Source organism: Pezoporus occidentalis, unplaced genomic scaffold (assembly GCF_034315485.1).
Source record: "Pezoporus occidentalis ecotype Australia unplaced genomic scaffold, CSIRO_AGI_Poc_V1 ctg2, whole genome shotgun sequence".
Classification (NCBI taxonomy): Eukaryota; Metazoa; Chordata; class Aves; order Psittaciformes; family Psittacidae; genus Pezoporus; species Pezoporus occidentalis.
Genome location: NW_026913855.1, coordinates 10,685,973 through 10,706,296, shown reverse-complemented (window position 1 = coordinate 10,706,296; position 20,324 = coordinate 10,685,973).

Genomic DNA, 20,324 nt, shown 5'->3' with positions numbered 1-20,324 from the left:
CAAGGAAAAATTACACTCAATTCATGCAGTCATATATTTTCCCTGTCCTATTATCAATCTCCATGCTCTCTTTTGGAAATTAAATGAATTTATCCTCCTGTGTGTTAGCCCTAAGAAGGTACAGTTTTCTCTCTGAGAAGATACTCATGTGGTAGGGAGTCAAGCTCCTGCCTTCAACCTCTTCCTCAGCAAATAGCTCTGAACAAGTGAAGTTCTTAGCCTAATGTGGAAATGCTGATAGATTTCTCAAAATAAATACCAAAACTGTGAGAGAAACATCCAATATTGCATTCTTTATTAACAGGTATTTACTAAAATTAAGCCTCTAATAGTAAAGATTCCCTAGCTGTAAGATATTTAAAGTCTGAAAGTTCATCTAGGTTCAAACAATTTAAATGAGTAGGTTAGACTAGATGCCTAGCTTTTTAACTCCTAAAACTGGAGAAAACAAACCATGTTAAGAATGCTTCAGCAGTTCTGCTGGTGAAAATCCTCTTCCATTCAGCCACTCAGAGAATGTTTGAGATCTAAGAGACAACCCTTGTGCTTTAAAAAAATAATGTTGATCTGAGGATCTGTTCAAGGTGATTTAAAGACATGACGTGGGGTACGACCATTGTCTTTTAGGGCTTTCCCATTTCATTCATGTACTTTTAAAAAATGTATCTTTCTGAGAACAAATGTAAATATACAAAAGCCAAAACCAAGTTAAATGTTCTTAAAAAGCAATGTCTCACCTTGGCCACTCAATCTTTCTAAAATCATTAATATTTTTAATTTTTAGGTCAGATCTGTGTAAGTCACAAGGCTCTTTCATAACACCATTTACTTCTGTTGGGCTTTTTCCAGAGTTTTTTCTTCTGCTTCAGTGATCTGAAAGAACCGCTGGTCCTTTGAAGGGCTTTGTATGTCTGATTTCCAAAACCGATTGATTTTCATCGTAGTTGTTGTTTTAATAATGAATTAAAACTATTTTCTGTAGTGCAACAAGGACAATTTTGAAAAAACCCTCAGTTCTCACCAGTGTCATTGGTGTACTATTTAGCATTTGAAGTGCCTGACTCTCAGCGCAGCTTACCAGCTGTCTTTGTGGGCCTCTTATTTCGATGGTTGTTTACATCATGGAAAGACGGTAAAGCTCCCACATCTGCCAAGTCATGTTTCAAGTGAAGTGCATGTAATTTCAAAGCAAAGCACTGGATCTCCTACAGAGGAGCCATTTGTTTATAGTGCAATGAATTTTAGTGTTTTCCTTTGAACTTACAGCAAATGAGTCCTATATCATCAGACTCCTATTGGACTTTTCACTTCAGCAGACAACAGAGCTGTAATATAACTTCAGGGTTTGACTTTAGTCTACATCCACTGGGAATACAGTCCTGCAAAGGAGCAAAGACCTGCCTCTATCTATCCTCAGCTTACAAATTAACTTCCTGATGATATCACCCCAAAAACTGACAGAAGAGTAATTGACCCAGCTCTCTTAGTTTGCAGTTAAAAAATTCACAGGATCATAGAATCATAGACTAATTAGGGTTGGAAAGGACCTTAAGATCACCTAGTTCCAACCCCCCTGCCATGGGCAGGGACGCCTTACGCTAAATCATATCACCCAAGGCCTCGTCCAACCTGGTCTTGAACACTGCCAGGGATGGAGCATTCACAACCTCCCTGGGCAACCTATTCCAGTGCCTCACCACCCTAACAGGGAAGAATTTCCTCCTTATATCCAATCTAAAACAGTTCAAAACCTGTCCTAAAACAGTACATTTTTTCTTAAATCTAGATCTCACGGGTTTGATGTCTCCAGTATTCCTATATTTCTCAGTCTTCTTCCCATTGCTACGGAAGCAGGCATATAGTGCGTCTGCAGACTTCCTGACTACACAGTGCTTGAACTGGCTTCCTCAGAAAAACTACGCAGTGAATTCTGCGTGGGGACATGGAATAGAGCAGTCTGATTCTGAAAGAGCAGCCATTTGTTTCCTGGACTTTGGGGAAGAAGGTCTTTGTGATCGGTTGCCAAATGTCTGCTTTATGAGATGACAGATGTCCATTGTGTCCCAAACTCTGACTTCAACTTTAGGTAGTGCATCTCCCCAGAACATCCTGGTTTTATCCCATGTGGAATTCTGGCAATCCCAGTGAAGCTCTTGTGCTCTGTTAACATGCTCTGTTAACTTCATCCTCGAAAATCAACACTTGCCAAGGTCTCTTGATGTGTACAGAAGATACTGTTTTATAAGATTATTCCTGCTCCGTTCCAACACTTAATGTATTCTCCCTTTTCCTCGATACAACCATTTAATCTTCTAGGTATTTACTGTGAATCCAAGGCAACTACACCGATTTTCTAAGATCATAGATAGCCAAGAACCTGTTATCAAACCAAGTGTTTTATGTCCAAGTGTGTCTGACAATTATATGACATCGTCTACACAAGCTAGGAAGCTTAACTCTCCATCAGAGAGCCTTAAACAACAGAAAGTTTCACGGACCAAGCCCAGCCCATCAGAACAATTTTAATCTAGCAGTGCGTTGCCTGTTACCCACTTATCCTAGGCCCTTCAAATGTAATTTGGGAGAAGGATAGATGCCTTGAGTTTGTTATTTCCTAATTTCTTGTCTCAAATTCTTTTGATACTGAAGTAACTGCACTGTGTTTGCCACAGAGCAACAGTGTAAGCTTTTTCACAACATGTAATTTGTGTGACCTGTGAGAAAAGCACACATGAATGTTGGGGAAAATGACCAGCCACACAACTAGGGACCCATAGGGACCAGACCCACAGGGACATCTCCCTTTTGGTCACTGATGTGACACGCTTGCAGATGCAGGACAGAGGAGGCATTGGGGTATGCAGTCCTCATAAGACGGAATAAAGCCTTTTCCAACAGAATATTTGAAGAATGCTGCTCATCCAGTGTTACACACTGGGCTTCATCATAGCCAATTAAAGACAGTGATGAAGACGAAGAACAGCTCTGTGGCCCTTTTTCTTCTATCAGCCTTTGGAACGAGTCAGTTGCTCAGTTATGCATCAGTTCTTATGAGACTGCAAGAGTTCTTATACAGACCTTTTAGCATTGTTGTCACTGTATCTGTATCCCCTATTAGTCTGATTTAGTCACTTTCCATAGTGCTCCCTTCTGAGCTGTACTTAATGTCATTATAAAATCAATGAAAAAAAAAAAGAATTGGATTTTTCTTTTTAATAAGGCTTTAAACCCCTTTCTTGCTTTTTTTTTTCCAGTCTGCTGTTAAAACACAAATATTAAATCAATACAGTTTTGGCTAGGCCATGCTGCACTGTTTTTCATCTCCTCTTTCTTTTTAAAGTGACCTTAATCTGTTCACAAGTACTATAAAGATTCTAGTATTGATGGTAAATTTTAATCTATATAATTATTTGGATTGGGAAGACATTCTTTCCTCATGAGTGCTTTCTAAATACAGTACCTTCCAGATGCTTGTTCCACATGCTTCTGCCACCTTAGTGGCAATGTCGTGTGTTCCAGCAGTATTTGCACTTTATTTGCCTCAGCGTTGGCTCTGTTTCTTCTATGGATGAAAATTCAGTGCTGAGATCTTTTGTTGTTCTGACAGCCACACCATCTTGCCTTGCAAGCTGTCTTCTCCCTACTACATGCCCAGAATGCATGTGTCATCAACCAAAGGGAATACATGTTTTCAAAACATCCTTCTTTACCTGCAGCATGTCTTTATGACTTGTCAAGATACTGTTAGCTATCCTAGCAAAAATAATATCAGCTCAGTTTCTTTTCCTGTACTATTTAACCACCATGTAAATTGTTCTTCTAACTAGTCTGTAGTATTCTCTAGCTGCTGAGCTTCTTTTTCACAAATCTTTGCTTGTGCTCTTTGTGATCTCTTCACTGCTTTGATCATGCTCTTGCTTTGCCAGCAAACGTGGCCTGTTTATGCTTTTCTTGTAACATTCTATTTTGTTGCTTGTCCAGCTTGTCTTTATTTGTTTATGACTTCCAATAGCTTCCTCTGAAGTTTTTGGTATCACTCTCAAATATTTCCCATACAAGCTATAGTGAAATTTCTTCAGCATCCCAGAGTAATGGCCTGAAATGCACTCTCAGCTTCACCTTGCATGTTTCCTTTGCCAAGCTGTCTTTGCACTTACAAAAGATCAGAGAGACAGCAACACCCAATCATCTTCCTGGGCTATATCTTACTTTTTCCCAGAACAAACAGAACAGAACAGAACAACAGAACAGAACATTCTCACAACCACAGTGTGTACTTCCATAGAAGGTAACATCCCACCATGACTTTCCATATCTTTGACTGAAAATAATGTGTTTAATGTTTGTCTTGGTCTGTCCATTTAGAGAACATCGTATGATTTCATGCATTTATATGTACACAAGAGAGCCAAAGAGACATTTTTGTGAATTTCATGACCTAGCTCTTCACTGACTTTATAGTTTTTAATTCAGTGCCCACATTCATACCATCAAATATCAGATTTTGGAAACTTGTCCAGAGTGTGGTTTCAGCCATCCTTCTTCTCTGCATCTTCTGCTGCTTTGGTTGGTGTCTGCACCAGTATATCACATCTATGCACAGTTCAGTGTACTAGTTGTAAACATGCAGTACCAATTTGCCTAAGCTCAATGAGGAAATTGTAGTGCTGCCTATTGCTGTAGCAATGCTATCAGCATGCTTTGCTTGACTATCTGAAGTTAGAAAAGTGTAATTTCTTATTCTCACCTCTCCTGTGCTCTGTTCTGACAATTCCTGAATTCTCTAAATTCTGTTGTGTACTGATATGCTACTGTAATATAAAACAACATGACACAACTGGCTGCAAGCTTTTCCAGCTTTCTTTAAGCCAAATATTTTGACCCTCTCACATGGTGGGGTCTTTTTTTTTTTTTTTGTTTCTAAATTTCATTTTGCAAAGACTGTTCTGTTTTGATTCACTTTGATTCATACCAGAGAAAATTAGGAAATGTCAGAATTTCCCAAGAGAAACAAATTGGAGGGCTTTGACCAGAGCTAGCAAGTCATTGACATAGACTGAAATATATCTTTGCAGTTCATAAATTTATATGAAAGATATACCTTGATAGGATAGTGAAGCTGGAATTGTGCTGCTGACTCACTGTGATTCTAATCTTTATACACAAGAAACTGTTGATCTGTGCACCTTCCTGCAATGCCAGTCTAGTCACAGCAGGTGCAGTACTGCCAGATTTACTACAGAAAAAGTCCCGTAGACTTCCATGTGCTCACTCTCAAGTATCTGAGGGAAAAGGAAGACATAAAGAATCTTTGCCATTTGAGAAGGCACCACAAGGTCCCCTGACAAAGATAATTCTACTTTAATTTTTCCTTCCTCTTTTAGAAGAGGCAAAGGGGATAATCATGTAGTTGCATCCAATGAAGTGCAAGGTGAACTTCACAAATGAGTTTATAAGCAGAAGCCCTGCCTGTCCTTGCTAGGAAAATAAGCAGACATTTTCCTGTGTCTAGACTAAGCAGCAGAAGTGTTTTAGAGCATGTGCTGGAGTCCTGATACCCCAATTTTCCACTTGGCTAGGTATCAGTGCTCTATTCTGCCTTATTACAGTCCCATTCACTTCCCACTGTCATTAGGAAATCAATGGTTGGGAGAGATGGTGTCTAGATAGACAGCTTACAGACTGAAACGAAGCTGGGATGCAGCCAACACACATACTTGGACTTGAGATTTATGATGTGCTCTGGCTCAGATGTCCCCCACCCCCAGGAGAAGGCACCTAGAGCATTTTTGTCATCCTCAAAATGTGGAAAGACTTCTATTTGTGTTGGTTCAGTCTGTATCTCCCAGCATTCCCTGGAGGGCAGTGGAAAGACTGAGGTGTTTATGCAAGATACCATCAGCCAAGTGGGGCGTTTTGGGGAGTGAGTCTGAAGGCAGAACCAACCTGACAGCAAGGAGCATTTTAAGAGTTGTCACTTACTAAAATATCAGAGAGTAAAGAGTTATGTATGAAACAGCAGAAGTTTGTATTCAGTCTGAGGATTTGATTCTCCTCTCACCTCAGTGAAAGTGTGAAGAAACCACTAAGAAGCCAACGATGTATTAACAGTGTAAGATGAAAAACAGAGCAGGAGGTATTCTCTAGTTTGTGGGTTCCGATAATCAAATCCACAGTATTACAACATGGCAACTCCACTCAATTCAACAGATCAGCATGAACAGAACAGCAGAGAACCAAACTTAGTAACAAGTAGACAGTGACCCTAAAACCGTTCAGGACAAAACTGTGTTCCCTGTGACAGTAGTGAAAATTAAGCAGAGCTGCATGGATTTCAGAGCAGAACTTAGCCATAAGTCACAGAACTAAGAGACTGTGAGTCATTTCTTGCATGCCAGATGTCATTTGCCATGTACAGAAACAGCACATGTGCTGGAGCTGTTCTTGCTGGAAAAAGGACACAGTAGCTCCAGGTACTGAGATACAACACTCTTGGCATCTGACATGTTTAGCAGTATAAATATGAAGAGGAACTGAAGGTGCTTTCTTCCAGGAATAGTCAAACTCTTTTATTTAAATCCAGGTGAAACAGATGAAAAGTCTACTTTTTTGGAAACTCAACGTGAGTTTAGCCACTGGCGCTCATCAAAAGTGAAGCTATTTCATGTCATATGCAACACAGATTTGCATTCTTCAGGGTTTTTTATACTGGGTCAAAGATGCTGGAGGAAAATCACTTCAAATAAACTTGCTAAGGAATCCAAGACAACACACCCTGGCCAGGGCTATGAGGATTCTACTGCTGATGGGTTTGCTGCTAGACAGTTAGTGAGTAAAAATGCTGCCTAGGAAAGTGCTTGCACTGTCTCTGAAAAAGTTCAAGGAACTAAAAATGCTATTGCTGCTGGAGAGTTTGACAACAAGTAGGTTTGCCCTAGAGAACGCTCATTTTTCAAGTCCATAATAACAGTTCAGTACTATGCACAGCTTATCTTCGAGACAGACCTGAAAGAAATCCTTTGGTGAAAGATAGGCCTGGCAATCCAAATCATTCAGCACTATTTACTTAGACTGGAAAATAATACCACTTAGGAACTTATTCCTAAATACTGATGCCTCTGTATTGCCTATTTTTGTAACTGTGTATTAAAACTAGACAACCCTCCAAGAGACAGATGTGACAACTGATGCTGCAAAATGCAGGTTTAATCTACTCACCACATGCAGGGGAAAAACATCTTATAAACAAGCATACGGGCGGCACCACTACAACATGGTTTGCCAAGAGATAGTATCACGCAGCCCTGGGATAACGGCATCTCTGTGATAAGGAAAAAGCAGGCCAGGTATGAATGATGGTGCTGGGAGTAACATCAGCTGTGCTTCTGCATTTAGCAGGTGTATCTCCCATTATGAGACTTTCCACTTAGGAAGACCAATATCAAGATGTAGCCTTGGTTTGTTCAGCAGGTACACTTGGAATGACCACAGTGCAAGCAAACTAGGAGAGTGGTGCAAGACCACCCTTCCAGGGTAACAGAGATTATTGCTCATGGAGAAAATTAATACTGTGGAAAGCAAGAAGCAAGGCTGGGGGAGAAGGCACAGGACTTGTTTTGCACCATCCTCAAAAAGCAATCCCAATAATTGGCATTTATAAGTCCTGGGTTGCTCATTTTCTTGCTTTCTTTTGAACTGTATCTGTAACTTGAACTAAGCCACTTCATTATTTATTAATTTTACACTTCTGTTTGAGTACATGTTAGGAACAGATCTTCCATCCCATATTTTACAGCTGTCACTTGCAGTCTCCCTCAGTGCATTTTCCTACAGTGATGAACAACATTGTCTTCAGATCCAGGATAGAGGTACTATATAATATAGCTACACAAGGAAAAAACCCTTCCATTATTTTTTCAGGCATCCCTCCTGTGATGACTGTAGGAACCACAGATTGAAAGCAGGCTCTGAATTCAGGCTCTACTCTCTAAGTACCACATGTAGGTGAAATTATTACAACTTAATCGATTTATCATGACAGCTAAGGGACTGGAAATGAGTAATACTTCTTTTGTGTGTGGCCCTGCTCTCTGAAAATGCATGTAGTAACAGAAAGTGAGAGTACTGGGAGATGTTCTGTTTTATTCAGAAGCACTGCCCAGAGCAGTCTCAGATAACAGGCTCACGATGGAGACTTCCATTGTCAGGATGATACATTAATGCAAAGTGAATTCTGAAAAAACTCAGAAAAATATTCAGAAAGAAATGAAAAATAGTTTTCACAAAACCAACTGAATCTAATTTCACAACTGTGTATAATTCTCATCAGTGAAAGACTGATCTTCTGAAACTATATTTCACCATAAATAACAATCCAGAACTTTTCCTGCCTTCCATGACCTTGGCAATGAATACAATGGCAGGGAGAACTCCTCCACAGCAATTTTATATTTTAGGATTCATAATGCAGATTTTTGTAGTTAATCACTCAAAAAACAATGGACTGCAGAAGCTCCAAATCCAAACAACTTGGCAAAAGTCAGAATAAAGAGTTCAGTTTATTTCTATATTGGACAAAAATGAAAACAACTTTATGTGGGGCAGGAAAGGGTGAGAAGATCTTTATTTTCTTAGATTTTGTTATTTTTTCCTCTAATTTTTTAATTAAGGTCTCTGCTATCCTTACAACAAAGTCAGTGACCCTTGTGCCTAAAGATAACTGCTCTTTCAAGGCAAGGCAATACTCTTGTCAACAGTGAGAAGATTCCCAGCTGGATCTAGATTTAAGATTTCTTTTTTGAATGCTAAGATATATTTTCTTTATAAGAAGAGTTTATGTAATAATTACTAATTAAAAACTAATTGCTATTTTGACTGGCATACCTAACAGGTCTATTTTCCATAACAAGAAAAATTAATATTCCTACTGGGATATGACAACAAATGAATAAAATCAGAAAGGTTGCACCATTTTTCTTAATAGATTAGTAAGAGCAATTGACTTGATCTCACCTTTATATTTCCAAATTCCAAAAATTAAGTAATGGGAACATTTTATCATGGAGTGACTTAGAATTTAGTAGCCGTGCCAGGTTTTTTTTTCCAGGTATTTGCAAAGTTAATCTTTAACAATGCCATGACATATATGTTAATTACCTATATTCTTAGGGGAGTTTTGTTGCCAGCTCTGTCAGAGATGCTGGACTTTGCCAGGGCTCAGCAAAAAATACTCAGCTGGAATTTGGGAACTTGGACTTGACCCTTGGTTAAAATAGCCATTTTTTACATCTTAAATGCCCTGGTAGGCTCTCAAATTAGGGTTAAACATATAATTTAGTAATTCTTATATAAAACACTGGGAAAAAATGGAATTTTGAAGCATATTTGTGATATATGGAGCACCAAAGACCTATATGTCTCAGTTCTGCATTGATATAAATCTTGCTCCACCTTATTGAAATCAGCTGGAATTATACAGCTGTAAATTCTTACCGATTCTTTTGTTGGCGAGTGTATTATATCTAATTATCCCACTTTATCCTACTTATATTTAATCTGTCCTGTTTGGAGCACAAGCAGTATGAAGAGGCACTACAAGTGAATTCCAAAGATGTTAAGTAAGAATTTACAGTGATACTTATGTGGCTTAAGGCCCAATTATGGTTTTTGTTTGAGCTTTCACACTGCATTACTACAAACGTTATGTTTTAATTCTAATCCACACTTTTTAAAAATTCCAGTGAGGAAAATGGTTTTCTTGGACTAGGCTTGTTGCAACTGTAGGCCCACCCTGGCCAGGACAGACGTACACACAAGAAATAAATCCATTGTGAAGTGGGAAGGAAAAAGAGTTTAGCAGACAGGCTTTCATGTGAAAAAGAGGGAGGGAGAGGATGTAAGTATCTACAGCTGTCCACCTGGGCTGTGGCAGGGAGGGCACCGGGGCCCCTCTGGGGCTTAGGGGGAATGTTTGGGTTTTCTCCTTTTCCTGCCCTTCTGGTCCACAGTGTTTGCAGTCAGTGTGCCCTCTGGCACAGTGCTGTTTGCTGAGGTCATTGAAGCAGAGCAGCATGCGATTGCTCAATCTGTGCATTTTACTGGCTGCTTCCCTTGCTGTTCTGTCTCATGTTCACCAGTAGGTACTTGCTTGGCAGTCTGGGAAGAAACACTCGGACTGCAGGAGGGAAAGATTGCCAGCAGGTACAAAAACGGAGCCTGCAGTCATGGCGAATGGTAGAGAATAGCAATGTACTTACTTTTTCTGTCTCCCTGGGAAGAAGCAATGGGAAAGGTATGAAGCCTGGCTGGTTAGACAGCTGACTGGTATAATGGAGGTGCTCGAAAAAGGTGTTTGCCGACTGTTGTAGGAGGTTACGTACTTTTTACCCCCCAAAAGCATTGTGTTTCAGTGTTAAAGTGGTTTATTCACATTTTCCTTCTAAAGCATTAAAAGATTCCATTAATAAAGGAAAAGTATATGACACATAAGTCCAATTCATCTAAAAAATTGCTGCAGGGGAGAAATCAACAACAGCTGCCAGCTCAAGCCAAAGGGACAGAGGCAGCAGAAACAAACTGGCCAGGGAGAGAGACAACAATCTGGTAGAATTCTTATGGAAAGTAGTACAGAATGAAGCCTGAAACATGCCCAGGGGCAGGATGTTATGGATGTTGAAAACAGGATTAATTTCTTATCAGTGTTGTAGCTGCCAAAAAGAAAAATAATGATAATAAAAAAGAAGCAGTTCATACACCAACTAGGAATATACAAACTTGCTATGAAAAAGAGACTGTCTGTAGCACAAGTTTAAGGCACCAACATTTTTGGACTACAAATGGCATGCACTCAGTTGCTTTGTTTGCAGCTGTGAGGTGAGATTAGTGACCTGTTTGATTGTAGCAGAATGGTGGAGGCAGCCGTAACATGGCTGTAGTAACATGGGTAAGTCATCCCTTCAACCTGTAGCAACATTACCAGTTATGGGTGAGGTGGCACGGATACAAGAAAAATGAAAACTCTGCCAAAATACTTAGAACAAAAGATGAAAAAATTACTTAACCCAAATGACCAACTGTGCTCCCAAAAGGAAACAATAATCTACCGGAAGTCAATGAAACTTCATGGCATTTGTCAAGCAATGCCGAGGAATAGCAAAATGTAGCAAAAAAAAAAAAAAAAGTGAGCTATTGAAAGGGAAAAGAAAATACAAGAGACACACTGTTTTTGAAGACTGATAACCCTGCAAAGCTCCAGGGAGACCTGGAGCCACATTATGCAAAGGTAATACCCAAATCAATTGCTAGCTTAATAGGGTTTTGCTATGGAAAGGGGGAGAGTGCCTGGTAGCAGCCACTGTCAGCTACTTGTGGAGACTAAGGGAAAGAAGATTGTAAGGATGTAAAGAGTGAACTTCCCCTTATGACAAGCGCGTGTCTTCTGACTGTCAGCTGTTTAGGAGCTTCCTGAGTCAAAGCTGCATTCCAAGCACAGCACTTAACCTCGCTTATAGTAGTTCATAGTCTCTTGTCCTATGAATTTTTCTGATCCTTTTTGAATCCAGTTCCAATTTTTCACTGGTTGTGCTCTTTGAAGTGAGATGATTTCATCAGTTCACCTTTGTGTGTGAGGCTGACATGTAACGTAATCACAAGCAACTAGAAAGCATCAGGAGCTGGCTTTAGCTATAGCTCAAGATACTGAAACTACAAAATGGTGATGTGAGGCTTTTACAGCATTTGTCTATGGTTGGAGATGATGATAGCCAGCAATTCACTCATTCAAGTTGAATGAGAACTTGTAGTCAAAATTAGCATTGAGTTTTTCTCAGGAAGTCATTGTTTTTTGGTTTTGATTTGGTTTTGGTTGCTGGTTTGTGGAGGGTTGTTTTTGTTTTTTTTTGGGGGGGGGGAGTTGTTTTTTGTTTTGTGGGTTTTCTTTGCTTTCTCAGAAGCAAAACCAAATAAGGATAAAGACCTCTATAGAAAATCATTACATGTATCAGACTATTTGAGCAGGGCATACTTTTCAGAGTAAGACAACAGTGGTTCTGCACAATCAGTGGTAGACTTTGTTCATACATCACAGTATGTTCATATTTGTAATGGAAAGCTCTGGCCAGTTCAGTGAAGCACTGCCAAAGATTGGGTGCCATACGGCAGAAAATCGCTTCAGAATCTTTTGCAAGGAATGAATGATGGAGAAGAAAGCCTTCTGCTAACAGAGAGTGCAACATATTTGAAGTTGAGATTTTCTTTAAAGGAAACTAAGCCCTAATCCTGATTAATCAAAGAAGTACACCTACAGACCAGACTACTCTTAAGGACAGATTTAGAAGGGTATTTAGGTGTTTAATAATACAAACAGGCATCTAGCATTTCTGCTGAAGAGCTTAAAGTCCATTGGCTTTAAGCATTTCTGGAAGAGGAAATACCTTTGCAAATCTGGTCCAGAAGGATAGTTCACATCACTCTGCTGGCGAACAGAGAGCCTCTATAGCAAATACCAGCAAGCTAGTTGCTGGGGCATAATAAATACTAAATGCATTACAAAAGAGGAAGTAAAACTTCAGGTGACCACAGGAACCCAGAAGAAAGCTTTACTCCTATATACACACTTACACCCATAGTATATACTGAATGTTTAACTTTGAAATTATGGCTGTTCATAAGTAACTTACTCCTTTTTTTTTTTTTTAAACTTTTGGCTTCTGATGCAGTCCCATTTTTAACCTTGGCTGTTACTTTGAGAAGGGCTTTCTGGATGGTGCCATCTGTCTGTCACCAGTTACTGCTCAGTCATATGCAGTTGTGAGAATATGCCCTGGAACAGCAAAATATTCTATTCCATCTAGTTTCTAAGCTCATGCTTCATAATACTGTAATATTTGATAATCTCTTCTTGTTTTCTCTGGTAGTTTAACAGTCATCTTGAAGTTGATTTAAAATTACACTTGTAATTCTTTACCTGTAAATTATGTCTTTTTGCCCCCATGTTTTATTTCTTCATTTGCTAAAAACAATGTGATGCCTTTTATGTGACTGACTGCTTTTAGAGTTTGGTTTGTCATGAGTGGTACAGTTTCAAAGTATACTAAGTAATAGTATACATAAACCCCTTTAATATGCCAACAGTCTAGTTCTAGAGTTATCTATAGATGAACACGAGTAGCTCCTAAATCCTGAGTAGGTGAGTAGTTTTTTTTCTCCTTGTGGAAGCAAACATATGTCATAATACAAAGATAATAATTTTATGAAGAGTGTATGGTTTTACCTGTACATTGCTTTTTGTCTAGATGAATCCCAGTTAATAACTTAGAACTATGATTTGTGAAAATCCTATGGTTAGATTTGTTAGCCTCTTCTCCCTGCAGTGTACAGTACACATTAAATTCAATGACATGGCTGTAGATGCGCTTTACATGTGTACTTTCAGACTTATTGCACGATTTTATAGAATTTGTTTAAAACTGTTACCCGTAGACTTGATGTGAACTGAACCACGCTTTTCACTAAAGGAGTTTGCAAAAATGCACAGGAGAGCTTAGCAGAGAAACTCACTTCATGCTTTCTTACAGAAACACATAGGCCTGGACCAGTATTTCAGCATACCTGTATTTTATTTAAACTTGGAGTTGGATCTACAATTGGCAGCTCAGGCTGATCATTAAATGAGAGCTTTTCCCTACATAAATGTTGTACCAATCAATGGTACAACAAAAACCACAATCAATGGTTGAATTTAGTGACAGTGGTGCAAATTCCTTTGTGCATATGGATGAAAACCTCAAACCCTGCAAGGACCTGACTTTATTCTAATGAATTTAAGCTAGATTAAAATGTAATCAAGAACATCCACATGGGATTTTGTAAGAATTTAATTAAGTTTTAAAACATATATCTGAATGAACAGATGCAACTTTGTGTATAAGTGGGCCTAATATCACAAAATCATACTGAAATAATTTTTTACATCTTTCAGCCCATTTTCAAGAGCTGCAATTTTATCCTTAAATTCACTATAATTCAATGAAATCCTTTTCGCTGCATGCTGATTAGCTGTGTGCATCAGACAGAGTAGAAGAAGGAGCATGAGTAAGATTTATAACAATTTAGACTCTATCAGCTATTATGCTTTCAATTTCTTGTAAGTTTTAATAATTAATGTCCTGAGAATAGCTGATGGCCCCAATTATTTTTAAATTACTGTAGTTAAAAACATGTGTTTTTTTAGTCCTCCAATATGGCACCAAATATTATTGCTTCTGGCTCCAGCGCTTCCTTCTTTCTGACTTAGATTATCTGATTCATTTTTATTCCTCTGTTTTAGCTGAGAGACAAGTTGAAAGCAATTGTCACTTCAGAAAGAAGCACAGATATGTAATTTCTGTTTCATTATAAACATGCAGACAGAGGATTACTGAGTTCATTTATATCCATACATATCCCATAATTTGGAAGCTGCACTGATTCAAAGTCTCCCAGTCTTGTCTACACAGGAAGACTCACCAGCGTATGGCTTCGCTCCAGCATATCCGTTCCTCTAGTTTTACTCTCTGTGTAAACATTCTTGTTTCCAGATCAGAGTATCACCCAGGAACAAGAGTTTAAGGATCATGCAGTCACCTGCCACATTTATGTTCAATTGTAGTAACCATACTCATGTCATAACCATGCACTCATGCCTATTTTATAAAGCTCCACAGTAGTAGAACTCTGTCACTACAGTGCACCACAAACACTTCCCAAACCCTTGTGACAAATGTAGAACTTGGGATAATTCACAGCTATAGTGTACTACAAAAAAAAAAAGTTACTCTACCATCACTGTGCTATGACCGTGTAATAACAGAACTCCTACAGCATCTTAAAAGACAGAGAACGGCCCTCACAAAAAAGAAGGGTAAGAAACACAAACCTAATTGTCCCTGGCAATCTGTCCTAAGTGCAATGTTTTGTTTCCACTCTAAATCTGACCACTGGTTTATAGCTGAGTACATGAGCAGAACACCCAACTTTCTGATCTCTACAGGCAACCAGGGGAAGCCAAAAGATCAGATTTTTACTCTTTAAAGGTAGTGCAGAAAAACAGTGATTCAGCCTCCCTCAAAAAAAGGTATTTTTTGAGATATCAATACCTCGGGTACTCAGGGCATCTTAATTCCCATCTCCAGGAATTTTCTCATTCCACCATATAGTCCTTCATTCTGGTTTGTAAAGTTCAATTTTTAAGACATCATTGGCTTCTCGCCCTCACTATTGTTGTTTGCAAGATCACTTCAAGTCATGCCCTAGAAATGCATTAGGACTTTTTTCCTCATTTTTTATCTGAAGTTCTTTGATTTTGTGATGATACTATCTTCAGTTTTTCACTCTTCTCAGTGTCTACTACAATATCTTTTAATTTTCTTTTGGTCTTCCTTCTTCTGCAGCTGTTCCATTTTAATCTCCTCTTTGTGAACACAGGCGAAAACTTGCATGTGATACTGCAGGTAAGGCCTTGTTGGTGCTTTGTACAAATGCAGCTCCAGCATCCATATGTGTACTACAGACATCTAAGCCAATGCATCCTAATACTGCATTTCACAGCTGCTTAGAAATGGTCATCAGCAGTCACCTTCTAATAAATAACCAATACACTGGGATCTTTTTCTCCCACATGTTTCCCTGTGGATGGGTGGTAGTTTTAGCATGTGCTGGTATGTCATATTCCTTTAAGTAAGAAGGAACTGAGTCATACTGACTTTGTGAAGAAGGGGAGACTGCTGTTCGCCTGGAGCAACCGCCTGGAGGAGAGACACTTCCTGACATCAGGGTGGGGCTGGCAGAGGAAGAAGGAAAAAAAGTCCTGCAGAAAAGCAAAGGGACCGAGAGACTGCTCTCTAAGGTGCAGGGAGCAGAGCCAAGGCTAGAGCTCTATACCTCCTTCTTATGGTCCAAGAAAGGACCACACCGAGTTTCTGCAAAGCGGAAAGCCACTCAGTGAACTGAAATCAGAATGAGAAGGAAGGGTCCAGCCAACGTTACTGTGGGCAGGAGGGGAGTTGTTCATAAATGAAATCTTATTTCTGTTGCATCTCACTTAGCCACTGAGATGTCATAGCTTAAAACAGAATTTGTTTTAGTGTATATGAAACTGAGACCTGGTCTTTTGAGATTGGAAGCCTTTTTTAACCCTCCTTTGGAAAACTCACTATAAGAAGGATGCCTAGGCAGATCCACTGCAAAGTTCTGGCTGGTTTAATGTCCAACCTGGGCATGACTCTGTGCTACTGAACCTGCTACTGTTCTTACCACTTGTCCTCAAGCTGAAAATGATTAAACAGGGTAGGATAAGTCTCCAGACTGCTCTGTGAGGAAATGTCAACAGATCACCTTCTTCATCTTGAGAACTTCTCTTTTTCTGCATTACAGTCTCTCACTAGTCAGCGCCTTATCGATCTCATCAGTTCTTGCGGTAATCCTCATAATTTCCACTTCAGCAATAATTTGCCTTCATGCTACAACAAGTGCTGCTCTAACTTGTGTGAAAATTCAGGCTATCTCATTGTCCTGTGTAAAAGTTCAATTATCTTATCCAGAAAGATTTTAGTCCAACACTATCTACATTTGATAAAACCCAGGATTATCCATTTTGAACTTGCCTTAGGGGCTTTAACTATCCTTTCCTTCATATGTTTTCCAACACTTTATACAATGTTGCATTCAAACTAACTACTCAGAGATATCTGTGCAATTTCTCTTTTCCCGTTTCTTAGAAAGTAAAAATGGAGATAGTATATTGGCATGCGTACATGTATTATGTCAATAAGGCCTCAATTTGTATTCACTTGAGAAAAGCCACCTTTTATCAAATTTTTGTCTTATTTTATAGGTATAATACACAGTGATCAAGGTTGCCAAGGTTGCCAAATTTTCAGCTTTGCAAAAGCAGCCCGCCTACATACCAGGTTCATAATACATATAAAAGATTTTACAGAGAACCTCATTCCAGCAAAGCCTCATTTTTCAACAGAACATTGTGTCAAAAATATTAATCAGACATAGCCATAGATTTCTTTTACTATATAGCCTTTTCCATCATCTCTGTAGTCTTTGTGACAAGCTTAACTGTCTGAATTTATGTTGTTTGGGTTCTCATACTGAGACCATAACCTTGCTTTCTAAGCTATTGCTTAATCATGTAAGTTTTGGGTAAACACAGGTTAATGTCACTGGTGCATTATGTAAGTGCTTTTATAGGGTAGTATTTCATTAGCAGACAAATATTTAAGAATCTTTCCATGTATAAATTATCTTCATTTCAATAATATTCACAGTGATTGATGAGCAATTTAAGATGTATTGTCATAATTTTTAAAACATGTTTTCAAAGCGCTTTTCAATATACTCAGGCTCATGGAGAATTAATGATGACTGCAGAAAAGTGGTTAGAGACCTCTTACTTTTTTATTTCAATGAATACTTGGTGATGTATTTATCAGGCTATTCAAAGTGTTTGAGAGTAGATCCATCTAGAAACAGCATAGCTTCGTAGATTTTAAACACAGAAGGGAATACTGTAAGACACAATATTGCACTAATGATTCCCAGTGCCACAAAAGACTACAAGTCTTATAATTAATACCTACTTCAAACCAAGAGCATTCTTGCTTTGAAAATTTCCAGTGATACATCTCTTACAGTTCTTGTTTAGATGTTCCAGTGCTGATTTTTCTTATCCCAAGACATATTCATTTTATTTCTAGCTGCGACTTTCAACATCAGATCATCTTACATTTTGCTTATTAAGTATAAAAGCTGCCTTCTAGTGTATGTTCTTCAGACAGCAGTCAAATCACCCCACCCCTGTACCTCTGCATCAGTGAGCTTTTTGCATCTATCACTGTAAGTCATGCTTCTCTTTCTTTAATTATCTCACCTTTTCCAAAGGTGATAGTTCCAAAGCAACTATTTAACATTTTTCTCAAGAGCATATTTTGGATAGAGTACATTTTGGTAGACAGTCTACCAACGGTTACATCAGTGCTAACTCCATTAGCCACAGCATCATACTGTGGACATTTGTTCACTTTATTATTATTCACAATATTTAATTTTTCCAGGCATTACTTTCCATACTACTGTCCCACCTTCTGTAAGGATGGCCTAAATCCTTTAAGATGCGTGTGCTGAAACACTTTTCTGTTTGCTTGCAGCTGGCTTGCCGAATAATTCATGTCACTGTCTTGATGTTCTGTCCTTATTATAATTCAGCACTCCCCCACAGTTTGTGAAATGTGCAGATTTTATCAGTAACTGCCTGATGATGATTTGCCTTTTACAGTAAATATTTTTAATTCAGTTTATAACCTATCATACTGAATCTTGCTTGGGTTACTTTTGCAGTTGATGAGCAATGACAGTCCATACAATGAATCAACAAGACTGATCAGGCAAGCAGCCTGTATGAAAATGTGTTTTGGGTGAACTTGGACTTTGTGTAACAAAATTTGGCAGGCTGTGACCATATCCTTCAAGTGCATTGCTTATGCTCTGTGATTCAAGGCTGAGTTTTTAAATTAGAGATGAATATTATGCTTTAGCAATGTATCCTTATTTTGAGAGAAAACAATCGCTGTGCTCAAAAAGATGAGGTCATTTTGAGAACGTGAACATTTCTGTAGATAGCAATACTTATCCAAATAAGCCTTACTTTCCCAGTAATAGAGACCAATGACTTGAAAGACCAAAATCCAGCGTTTTTTGAAAGTTTTTCAGCCGATAAAATCTCACCTACTCTACCTGTGTTTCAGAGGGGCAGGGAGCCTGGAATGGGTGTGGTGGAGGCATATGAGCTGAGAGTACCAGCCGCAGGAACCAGTAGAACCAGTTCTCTGTACAGCCTGGGAAATCCTGCCTTCAAAGACATGACTCGATTGCTTTTACTAAAATATCCAGCTCACATTCAGGTTAAATTCAGACTACAAATCACTGTCTACTGTGGCCTACCTGGATGTAGGCCATTTTCATAAAAGCACACATTTACTACCATATGACAACAGAATTTGACTGGCATGTTTTGGATATTTCTCCAAGTGAGAAGCAGAGAGAGTCATGGCAAACTTTTTTTTTTTCTTAATACTGTAGGATTCTTTTTTCCTGGTAATCAGCTCCTGCCAACATGTATCTCATCTCAATCACAATTCCGTTTAAAAAGCACTGCTTAAAATGCACTGTCCAGATCTTCCACTAACTACAGATGTTGGAACCTCTGGCATTTATCCTGTTATTTACGTTCTCTCCATCTGTCCTTCAGAGGGAGAGTGATTTCACAATGTGTATGCTTTTTATAGACAATGGAAAAAGCGTTCTTTTTCAAAAATCAAGTCTAGTTAAGCAATGCTTAAAAACAACAGGAAGCAGTACCTCGTTTTACATCTGTAGCATTTAAACATGTGGAATGCTAAATAAATCCAAATATGTGTTCTTTTCATTTGATTGGCCTACACAAGTTCCTGTATTCATTGTTGATGAAGGAAATCTGAAAAGAAATTGTGTCCAGCTTTGCAATTTGAATTTTAGTGACAAAAATTTTCTTTGTGTAAATGTACATGTGTAGATCAGTTTGATATTGGTTACATGGTCAACATACAATTTCTTTCATGTTTCATTGGGATTACTATATTTTCTCCATGTAACTCATAATAGTAATTGCTATGTTTAAAGAAGGTCGTTGAAAGCCAAAACAACGGAGCTTTGCGATTAAACTATTGATGATGCGTAAAAGGAAGACAAGAGTCAGTAAGTTGTTACATATGATACACAGGTCAGGATAGACTGTGAGGAACAGCTCACCACTTAATAATAATGTATTAGTTTCCCATAGTCTTTGGATTGTTCATGGATTCTCTCTTCAAACCTAATATGTTTACGTATTGTGTTCATCCACAGTTTAATGACATTCATGCAAGAATCATCTCAATTTGAAAGAGTACGGGTTTCCGAAGAGTCAATCTATCCTACACAAATGTCCTCCAGAGGTTTCTTTAAATTGCTATGATCTTTAAAAAGGGACATTTTATTTTCAATGGCAGAGACAGTTTGTCAGGGAAACCCCTAAATACTGAATGTTAAGGTAACTCACAAAGCAATCAAATTAATCGATTTGATCCTATATTATATGAGGGGAAAATGTACTAAAAGGCTAATGCTCAGACTGTAGAAAAACTTGACTGTATTATTGAGAACCTCAAAAAATAAAAAAAGAAAAGAAATAATTTACTGAAAGAAAAATATTCTCCACCTGAGATTGAAAAAGGAGAAATAGGTCAGCTATGGACTGTAGG